Here is an 11,477-nt window from a genome sequence, read left to right on the forward strand (position 1 = left end):
GAAAACATCTACGCCATGTTGGAACAACCGACTGAACAAGAAGACAAGTAAGAACTTGTTCAGCGTGTTGAAGTTGTTAAAGAAATGAAAAAGCCCACGGAGAAGGATTATGTGACTACGCTGAACGAAGAGCCTATTAAAGTAAACTTAGGAAGTTCTGATATGATCCTTACCAACAAATGTGATAAGACCCAATAACAATGATTGGAAAAAGACCCCAAGATCTGCAAAGGACTAGAATGTTGAGACTTGACCCAATATCTAGAGAGATAAGAACCAAGCCTACAATATATATGACGCCACACCAAGATACTCAAGATGATCACTTAAGAATCAAGATGATAAGTCAAGTTGCTGAACGCCACAAGAAAACTTGATAAGTTCAAAAAGTCTTTTCAAGAACAAGAAAGACACAAACTCACATATATTTCATTCAAAGGGGAATTGTCCTGATTACATTCTCCTAAACACTTATTTATAGCCTTGGAGAGGCTTTACAATCAGCCAAAAACGTTTTGCTCCAACAGCTCTAAAAACAACATTTAAGACACTAGTAATAAAAGCTGAAATCTAAATGCAAATAACTCTCAGCCCTTATAACATTGAAACTGAAAGTTTTTGACATAAAAACACACAAAACAACACACTAAATGGGTATAAACACCCCAAATTCGTCCAACTATTCTGAGTGGTTACAAAAGTAACTCCCAAAAGAGTGAACAGCCTTATTTATTGTTAGAAATGTGGATCCAATGCCTAAAAACGACCTAGGCATTCTGATTACTCTTGTAGAACCTTAATCATTGTAATTAGGCTCTCTTGCTTTAGATTTGCCTCAACTTTGGGCCCAAATGAGCTAACTTGTTGAATCAGCCCATTTAGAGCCTCTTTGAATTGTTTGGCCTTAAACCTTGTGAGAGGCCCACTAGGCAAACTTAGTGGATCACTTGAAAGTTTTCTTTTAGTCATCTCAGGTCCACTTGTATCCATTTGAACTCCTTGATCAATTGCATCCACTTTAGCTCCTCGATTCGCATCATTCTCCCCCTCTTGACAGCGATTTGTCCTCAAATCATCACCTACATCAAAATATGATAGATCAGAAACATTAAAGCTTGCACTAACACCATACTCACCAGGTAAGTCAAGCTTGTAGGCATTGTCATTGGTGCGCTCCAAAACCTGGAATGGTCCGTCACCCCTTGGAAGTAATTTGGAACGCCTTTGCTCAGGGAATCGCTCCTTTCTCATGTGCAACCAAACCCAGTCCCCTGGCTCAAAAATCACTTTCTTGCGGCTCTTGTTGGCATTCTTTGCGTATTGCTCAGTCCGTCGCTCTATGTTTTGCCTTGTCTTCTCATGAATCTGTTTCACAAGATCTGCCTTCTTTTTCCCATCCAAGTTAACTTGCTCACCAATAGGTAAAGGAATCAAATCCAAAGGTGTTATTGGATTAAAACCATAAACAATTTCAAAAGGAGAGAACTTAGTTGCAGAGTGAACACTACGATTATATGCAAATTCAACATGTGGCAAACAATCTTCCCAAGCTTTCAGGTTCTTTTGAATGATAGAACGCAACAAAGTGGATAATGATCTATTTACCACTTCAGTTTGCCCATCGGTTTGTGGATGACAAGTAGTAGAAAACAATAGTTTTGTTCCCAGCTTTCCCCACAACGTTTTCCAAAAATAGCTCAAGAATCTCGCATCTCTATCATAAACAATTGTGCGAGGCATGCCATGCAACCTAACAATCTGTTTGAAAAACAGGTCAGCAATGTTTGATGCGTTATCAGTTTTGTGACATGCAATAAAATGTGCCATTTTAGAAAATCGATCAACGACCACAAAAACAGAATCTCTCCCCCTCTTAGTCCTTGGTAATCCCAAAACGAAGTCCATTGAAATATCAACCCAAGGTGCACTAGGAATCGGAAGTGGTGTATACAAACCATGTGGTTGTTGTTTAGACTTGGCCTGTTTACAAGTTATGCATCGCTCACAAATCTTTTCAACATCTCGTTTCATATGGGGCCAATAGAAATGTTCATGCTGTTCATACCCAATGTCTTAGCTACCCCAAAATGACCCATCAAACCACCAGAATGTGCCTCTCTAACAAGTAGTTCACGTAGTGAAGAATGAGGAATGCATAATTTATTTTCACGAAATAGAAAACCATCATGAATAAAAAATTTGTCATTCGCCCCATTAGAACAACATTCAAAGGCTGCCCCAAAATCAGAATCAGAAGCATACAATTCCTTAATGTACTCAAATCCAAGCAACTTAGAATCTAGAGTAGAGAGTAGAACGTACCTGCGAGATAATGCATCTGCCACAACATTCTCCTTACCTTGCTTATATTTGATCACATACGGAAATGTTTCAATGAACTCCACCCATTTCGCATGTCGTCTATTCAATTTGTGTTGGCCCTTCAAATGCTTCAACGACTCATGATCCGTATGTATCACAAATTCTTTAGGCCAAAGATAGTGCTGCCAATTTTCCAAAGTCCTCACCAATGCATATAATTCCTTATCATAAGTAGGATAGTTCAGGGCTGCCCCACTCAACTTTTCACTAAAATACGCAATTGGTCTTCCTTCTTGCATCAAAACTCCACCAATTCCTAAACCTGAAGCATCACACTCAATTTCAAATGTTTTAGTGAAGTTAGGCAAAATAAGCAAAGGAGCGTTAGTTAATTTTTTCTTGATCAGTCTGAATGCCTTTTCTTGCTCAGCTCCCCATTTAAATGTGATGTTCTTCTTGATGACTTCGGTTAGCGGCGCTGCAAGGCTACTAAAGTCTCGAACAAATCGTCGATAAAAACTAGCCAAACCATGAAAACTTCTTACCTGACTTACCGAAGTAGGCGTTGGCCAATCGTGAATTGCCTTCACCTTTTCCTCATCAACTTCAATCCCTTTAGCACTTACAACAAAACCAAGAAACACAAGCTTATCCGTGCAAAATGTACATTTCTTAAGATTTCCAAATAAGCTTTCTTTCCTCAAAACTTCTAAAACCAATTTTAGATGTGCAACATGATCCTCAAGGTTTTTACTATAAATCAGAATATCATCAAAGTAGACAACAACAAAATGTCCAAGGAAAGTACGTAAAACATGGTTCATAAGTCTCATGAATGTACTCGGGGCATTGGTTAACCCAAAAGGCATAACTAACCATTCATACAATCCATATTTTGTCTTAAATGCAGTTTTCCACTCATCTCCTTCTTTCATTCTAATCTGATGATATCCACTCTTAAGATCAATTTTAGAAAACACACATGATCCATGCAATTCATCCAGCATATCATCTAAACGAGGAATAGGATGTCGATACTTTACCGTGATGTTGTTGATGGCTCGACAATCAACACACATTCTCCATGTCCCATCCTTCTTCGGCACTAGAATCACCGGAACAGCACACGGACTCATGCTTTCTCTCACATGTCCCTTCTCCATTAGCTCACTGACTTGCCGCTCAAGTTCCTTAGTCTCCTCCGGATTACTTCTATAGGCTGGTCGATTTGGAATTGTGGAGCCAGGAACAAAGTCGATTTGATGTTCGATCCCTCGAATAGGAGGTAAACCAGGAGGTACCTCTTCCGGAAACACATCTACAAATTCCTGCAAAAGAGAGAAAACGTTGCTCGGCAAAGATCCGGCAAGATCATCAGTACATAAAAAGGCCTCCTTGTACATGAGTACTATAAGGGGCTGATGGGTGAATAATGCCCTCTTGATCTCACTTTTTTTTGCCATGAGACTAACTTTTTCACTCATGTTTCTCTCTTTCTTTTCAAATTCCTTTTTTTTCATCTTTTTCTCTTTCCTTTTCTTTTTCTCTTTCTTTTTCTTTTTCTTTTTCTTTTTCTTTTTCTTTTTCTCTTTTTGTTTGTAATTTCAATTGATCAGCAAGAACTTGATTGGGACTTAATGGTACAAGTGTAACAGGTTGCTCTTTAAGAGTAAAAGAGTATCGATTGGTGAAACCATCATGTGAGACCCTCCTATCAAATTGCCATGGCCTCCCCAAAAGCATGTGGCAAGCTTCCATCGGTACCACATCACAAAGCACCTGATCTTCATACTTGCCAATCGAAAATGCCACAAGAACTTGTTTTGTCACCTTGATGTTTCCACTATCATTAAGCCATTAAAGACGGTAGGGTCGTGGATGCTTCAAGGTAGGCAGCGCCAATTTCTCGACAAGTTCATTGCTCGCGACATTCGTGCAACTTCCTCCATCAATAATCACACTACACACTTTCCGGTTCACGAAGCATCGAGTATGAAACAAATTCTCGCGCTGATTATTTTCTTCTTTCTTCACTTGTGCACTAAGAGCTCTCCTCGCCACTATTAGTTCTCCATCGACTGGGTATTCACCATCGCTGCAATCCTCAAGTGGTGGCATGTCCTCATCTACTTCATCTTCCTCATCCTCCGACTCAAGCTGACCTTGTGCGTTTATCACCATAACCCTCTTGTTTGGGCACTCGCTGGCTATATGTCCTGAACCTCTACATTTGAAACACTTTATATCACGTGTTTTAGTAGAATTAGCCTCTTTGTTACCTTGTTGTTGTACGACGTTTTTCAAAGTGTCAAATTTAGGCTTGTTTGCTTGAAATTCATCTCGTCTAGAGGCTGCCCTCCACGAATTTGTTGACGACATACTTGGTCCTCTCCTAGCCATGTTCCTTCGCTTTAGTTGCTGCTCCGCTTTGATGGCTTGGTGCACCATATCGGTCAACTCCACGTGATGTTGCATCTCCACGACATCCGCTATCTCACGATTTAGTCCATGCAAGAATCTGGCCATCGTTGCTTCTCTGTCCTCCACCACGTTTGCCCTTATCATTGCCACCTCCATCTCCTTGAAATACTCATCTACACTCTTTATTCCTTGAGTTAGACGCTGCAATTTGTTGTACAACTCCCGATGGTAATAACTTGGAATGAATCGCCGCCTCATGATGGCTTTCATCTCCTCCCATGTCTCCACCGTGCGCTCTCTATTTCTCCTCCTTTCTTTCAACAACTGATCCCACCATATTATGGCATAATCAGTGAACTCAATCGCTGCGAGCTTCACCTTCTTCATCTCCGAGTAGTTATGACACTCGAACACCATCTCTATCTTTTGCTCCCACTCCAAATAGACTTCAGGTTCATTTCTCCCCTGAAAAGAAGGTATGGTCACCTTTATACTCCCCAAATCATCATCCCTTCCAGGCCTTCCCCTCCTAGCTTCTCTATTCCCATTACCACGCCCAAACCTGCCCCGGTTATGTTGACGCTCTTCTCCACCATCTTCAGTAACCTCGTCTTCAACACCTTCCGATACATCACCCTCTTCTTCAGCTCTTTATGCTCGTCTATTGGGAACATTTGGTGCATGATTTGCTGCCATCCCTTCTATTCCATCAATCCTCGCATTTAGTTGCTCAAACTTCTCCGTCATCAACGCCACGAATGCCTCCATTTGAAGATTTCGATTAAGTGGTGGTTGTACGTATCTCCCACGATCAGATTCGTTTCCTGACATTTAAAATATATATTTTTTTTTATTTAAAAAAAAAAACGTATCTGTTAGAGGACCTCACAAACACTCGCTCACGTGTTTCTCTCAATAATGTATCCGCTCAACACTCGTGTTTAGAAATAAAATGGCTTTTACCCTCAAATAATCTCACACTCTTGCCTTTTTCCACTCTAGTGTTTTCTTTTGTTCTTAATCAGACTAAGTAAACAACAAGTGTTTCGAGTAGCAATTCAATGTGTGAAACAACTCAACAAATCACGAGACTCAAAAGCAAAGGATAAGATATGAGATAAACAACCCACACTACGTAAACTAAAATGCTCAAATACCAATTCTAGAATCAGACCATAAAACAAAACAAACAAAAATACTACAACGATAGACTAAATTCTTTCTTCATTTGGCTTTTTCTTTTTTTTGCTTTTTTTTTTTTTTTTTTTTTTTGCTTTTTTTTCGCTTTTTTTTCGCTTTTTTTTTTTTTTGCTTTTTTTTTTCTTCCTTTTTTTTGCCTTTTTTTTTTAAATTATAATGATAAGAAAACAAAGAAAACTGAAAGTTGTGCGAAAAAAAAAATGGGGAAAACCTACTTTTTTTGTGCTTTTTTTGTGTTTTTTTTTTTGTGTTTTTTTTTTGTTTTTTTTTTCTTGAAATGACACAAACGAAAATTAAAATAAATGATAGACAAACTTTTCCTTAGAACCCAAGCTCTGATACCAAATGATATGATCCTTACCAACAAATGTGATAAGACCCAATAACAATGATTGGAAAAAGACCCCAAGATCTGCAAAGGACTAGAATGTTGAGACTTGACCCAATATCTAGAGAGATAAGAACCAAGCCTACAATATATATGACGCCATACCAAGATACTCAAGATGATCACTTAAGAATCAAGATGATAAGTCAAGTTGCTGAACGCCACAAGAAAACTTGATAAGTTCAAAAAGTCTTTTCAAGAACAAGAAAGACACAAACTCACATATATTTCATTCAAAGGGGAATTGTCCTGATTACATTCTCCTAAACACTTATTTATAGCCTTGGAGAGGCTTTACAATCAGCCAAAAACGTTTTGCTCCAACAGCTCTAAAAACAACATTTAAGACACTAGTAATAAAAGCTGAAATCTAAATGCAAATAACTCTCAGCCCTTATAACATTGAAACTGAAAGTTTTTGACATAAAAACACACAAAACAACACACTAAATGGGTATAAACACCCCAAATTCGTCCAACTATTCTGAGTGGTTACAAAAGTAACTCCCAAAAGAGTGAACAGCCTTATTTATTGTTAGAAATGTGGATCCAATGCCTAAAAACGACCTAGGCATTCTGATTACTCTTGTAGAACCTTAATCATTGTAATTAGGCTCTCTTGCTTTAGATTTGCCTCAACTTTGGGCCCACATGAGCTAACTTGTTGAATCAGCCCATTTAGAGCCTCTTTGAATTGTTTGGCCTTAAACCTTGTGAGAGGCCCACTAGGCAAACTTAGTGGATCACTTGAAAGTTTTCTTTTAGTCATCTCAGGTCCACTTGTATCCATTTGAACTCCTTGATCACTTGCATCCACTTTAGCTCCTCGATTCGCATCAAGTTCCAGACTCTGAAGTTAATGATTTTGAAGAGAACAAGAGCCTGGAGGACGAAATAATTTCTTCTCAATCAAAGGAGTTCCAGATATCCCCAATCGCTGCAAACAACATGCAAGATTTGAGGACAAATCATTTCCAAGAGAGAGAGTATGATATGATAAGGGCAGCGTCTACACCAAGACATGTCAACGAGCCAATTCCAAATACAAGACTTCAATGAAGACTTTCATGGTTTAACCCAAGACGAATGGAAAAAGTATAAATCTTGGCATGGGCTGATCTACGCTTCCAGAAGCAAATTGGTTAATTCATCATCCAAGCAATTGAAGAGATGGTTAAGAAGCCAAAAACGTTTTATTCTACATCAGATTATAAATGGGCATGAGTTTTGGGATTCTTATGAAGTTTCACCTTAAATCGGTATCTTTTAGTTGGTTGAAACAAATGGTAATTGTTTATTTTCGTTTTATTAGTAGGCTGAATTCAAAATGTTGTATTTATTGGGTTTAAGAGTTCTCATTATGTGGTCTGATTACTAAGGGGGTTATAATTTCGTTTTTCATTGTGTTTATGGATTCGAATGAGGCTTTTGGTTTTCCTAGCATGAAGGGTTGTTTCATGCCTATAAATTCATCTTCATTTTAATGAGAAAGGATCCAGGTTTTGATTAAAAAAAATGAGAGTCTTCTCTTGAGTTCTATATGAACTTTTATCGAACTTATCAAGACGACTCTTGTGGCGTTCAAATTGACTTATCAATAGGTCTTTCGCATCTGATCGTGGCGTCATTCAATCCACGACTTATCAAACGATCTTTCACCATTGTCTGTTGCGTCCTCATTATTATTCCAAGGTTTGCGTCTCAATAGGCGTTGGGTCGCGGAGTCACCAAACTTGTGGAGAAAACGATCCTTTCGCTGGAAATCGTGTTCCTCGCAATGAGCACCGCGTCATTTGGTACCAGAGCGCAGAACTCTCCCAGGTTTTATGAGTGATTGTTAATAGTTTTATTAAAAGAAAATGGATTTTGATAAGGTTTTGAGTGAAATGAAGGATATGGTTTCAAAAGAAACGAGAAAGCTTGTGAAGAGATTACATCAAGTTGAAGAAAAATTACAACCAAGAAGTCTGATTCAAAAGAAAAGGAAGTTAGAGTGGATTTTTTTAATGGAAAACATCTACGCCATGTTGGAACAACCGACTGAACAAGAAGACAAGGAAGAACTTGTTCAGCGTGTTGAAGTTGTTAAAGAAATGAAAAAGCCCACGGAGAAGGATTATGTGACTACGCTGAACGAAGAGCCTATTAAAGTAAACTTAGGAACTTCCAGACTCTGAAGTTAATGATTTTGAAGAGAACAAGAGCCTGGAGGACGAAATAATTTCTTCTCAATCAAAGGAGTTCAAGATATCCCCAATCGCTGCAAACAACATGCAAGATTTGAGGACAAATCATTTCCAAGAGAGAGAGTATGATATGATAAGGGCAGCGTCTACACCAAGACATGTCAACGAGCCAGTTCCAAATACAAGACTTCAATGAAGACTTTCATGGTTTAACCCAAGACGAATGGAAAAAGTATAAATCTTGGCATGGGCTGATATACGCTTCCAGAAGCAAATTGGTTAATTCATCATCCAAGCAATTGAAGAGATGGTTAAGAAGCCAAAAACGTTTTATTCTACATCAGATTATAAATGGGCATGAGTTTTGGGATTCTTATGAAGTTTCACCTTAAATCGGTATCTTTTAGTTGGTTGAAACAAATGGTAATTGTTTATTTTCGTTTTATTAGTAGGCTGAATTCAAAATGTTGTATTTATTGAGTTTAAGAGTTGTCATTATGTGGTCTGAATACTAAGGGGGTTATAATTTCGTTTTTCATTGTGTTTATGGATTCGAATGAGGCTTTTGGTTTTCCTAGCATGAAGGGTTGTTTCATGCCTATAAATTCATCTTCATTTTAATGAGAAAGGATCCAGGTTTTGATAAAAAAAAATGAGAGTCTTCTCTTGAGTTCTATATGAACTTTTATCGAACTTATCAAGAAGAGTCTTGTGGCGTTCAAATTGACTTATCAATAGGTCTTTCGCATCTGATCGTGGCGTCATTCAATCCCCGACTTATCAAACGATCTTTCACCATTGTCTGTTGCGTCTTCATTATTCCAAGGTTTGCGTCTCAATAGGCGTTGGGTCGCGGAGTCACCAAACTTGTGGAGAAAACGATCCTTTCGCTGGAAATCGTGTTCCTCGCAATGTGCACCGCGTCATTTGGTACCAGAGCGCAGAACTCTCCCAGGTTTTATGAGTGATTGTTAATAGTTTTATTAAAAGAAAATGGATTTTGATAAGGTTTTGAGTGAAATGAAGGATATGGTTTCAAAAGAACCGAGAAAGATTGTGAAGAGATTAGATCAAGTTGAAGAAAAATTACAACCAAGAAGTCTGATAGAAAAGAAAAGGAGGTCAGAGTGGATTTTTTTATGGAAAACATCTACGCCATGTTGGAACAACCGACTGAACAAGAAGACAAGGAAGAACTTGTTCAGCGTGTTGAAGTTGTTAAAGAAATGAAAAAGCCCACGGAGAAGGATTATGTGACTACGCTGAACGAAGAGCCTATTAAAGTAAACTTAGAAGTTCCAGACTCTGAAGGTAATGATTTTGAAGAGAACAAGAGCCTGGAGGATGAAGTAATTTCCTCTCAATCAAAGGAGTTCAAGATATCCCCAATCGCTGCAAACAACATGCAAGATTTGAGGACAAATCTTTTCCAAGAGAGAGAGTATGATATGATAAGGGCAGCATCTACACCAAGACATGTCAACGAGCCAATTCCAAATACAAGACTTCAAGACTTCAATGAAGACTTTCATGGTTTAAGCCAAGACGAATGGAAAAAGTATAAATCTTGGCATTGGCTGATCCACGCTTCCAGAAGCAAAATGGTTAATTCATCATCCAAGCAATTGAAGAGATGGTTAAGAAGCCAAAAACGTTTTATTCTACATCAGATTATAAATGGGCACGAGTTTTGGGATTCTTATGAAGTTTCACCTTAAATCGGTATCTTTTAGTTGGCTGAAACAAATGGTAATTGTTTATTTTCGTTTTATTAGTAGGCTGAATTCAAAATGTTGTATTTATTGGGTTTAAGAGGTGTCATTATGTGGTCTGATTACTAAGGGGGTTATAATTTCGTTTTTCATTGTGTTTATGGATTCAAATGAGGATTTTCGTTTTCCTAGCATGAAGGGTTGTTTCATGCCTATAAATTCATCTTCATTTTAATGAGAAAGGATCCAGGTTTTGATTAAAAAAAAATGAGAGTCTTCTCTTGAGTTCTATATGAACTTTTATCGAACTTACCAAGACGAGTCTTATGGCGTTCAAATTGACTTATCAATAGGTCTTTCGCATCCGATCGTGGCGTCATTCAATCCACGACTTATCAAACGATCTTTCACCATTGTCTGAGGCGTCTTCATTATTCCAAGGTTTGCGTCTCTATAGCCGTTGGGTCGCGGAGTCACCAAACTTGTGGTGAAAACGATCCTTTCGCTGGAAATCGTGTTCCTCGCAACGAGCACCGCGTCATTTGGTACCAGAGCGCAGAACTCTCCCAGGTTTTTATCAGTGATTGTTGATAGTTTTATGAAAAGAAAATGGATTTTGATAAGGTTTTGAGTGAAATGAAGGATATGGTTTCAAAAGAAACGAGAAAGATTGTGAAGAGATTAGAGCAAGTTGAAGAAAAATTACAACCAAGAAGTCTGATAGAAAAGAAAAGGAGGTCAGAGTGGATTTTTTTTATGGAAAACATCTACGCCATGTTGGAACAACCGACTGAACAAGAAGACAAGGAAGAACTTGTTCAGTGTGTTGAAGTGGTTAAAGAAATGAAAAAGCCCACAGAGAAAGATTATGTGACTACGCTGAACGAAGAGCCTATTAAAGTAAACTTAGAAGTTCCAGACTCTGAAGGTAATGATTTTGAAGAGAACAAGAGCCTGGAGGATGAAGTAATTTCCTCTCAATCAAAGGAGTTCAAGATATCCCCAATCGCTGCAAACAACATGCAAGATTTGAGGACAAATCTTTTCCAAGAGAGAGAGTATGATATGATAAGGGCAACATCTACACCAAGACATTTCAATGAGCCAATTCCAAATACAAGACTTCAAGACTTCAATGAAGACTTTCATGGTTTAAGCCAAGACGAATGGAAAAAGTATAAATCTTGGTGTTGTCGCAGTTTTTCGGACAACGATTTAGGAGTCACAGACGGTCATACCCAAGGCCGG

The 11,477-nt window shown here is 38.4% G+C and overlaps 1 pseudogene; it reads right to left on the reverse strand.

The window, feature by feature from the left end:
* Positions 1 to 772: 772 nt before the first annotated feature.
* Positions 773 to 5,426, reverse strand: LOC149397584 (uncharacterized; annotated as a pseudogene).
* Between the last annotated feature and the right edge of the window lie 6,051 nt (positions 5,427 to 11,477).

The sequence above is a fragment of the Urtica dioica genome, chromosome 5, assembly GCF_054948205.1.
Source record: "Urtica dioica subsp. dioica isolate 48M chromosome 5, U.dioica_male_clone48M_v1_H2, whole genome shotgun sequence".
Lineage (NCBI taxonomy): Eukaryota > Viridiplantae > Streptophyta > Magnoliopsida > Rosales > Urticaceae > Urtica > Urtica dioica.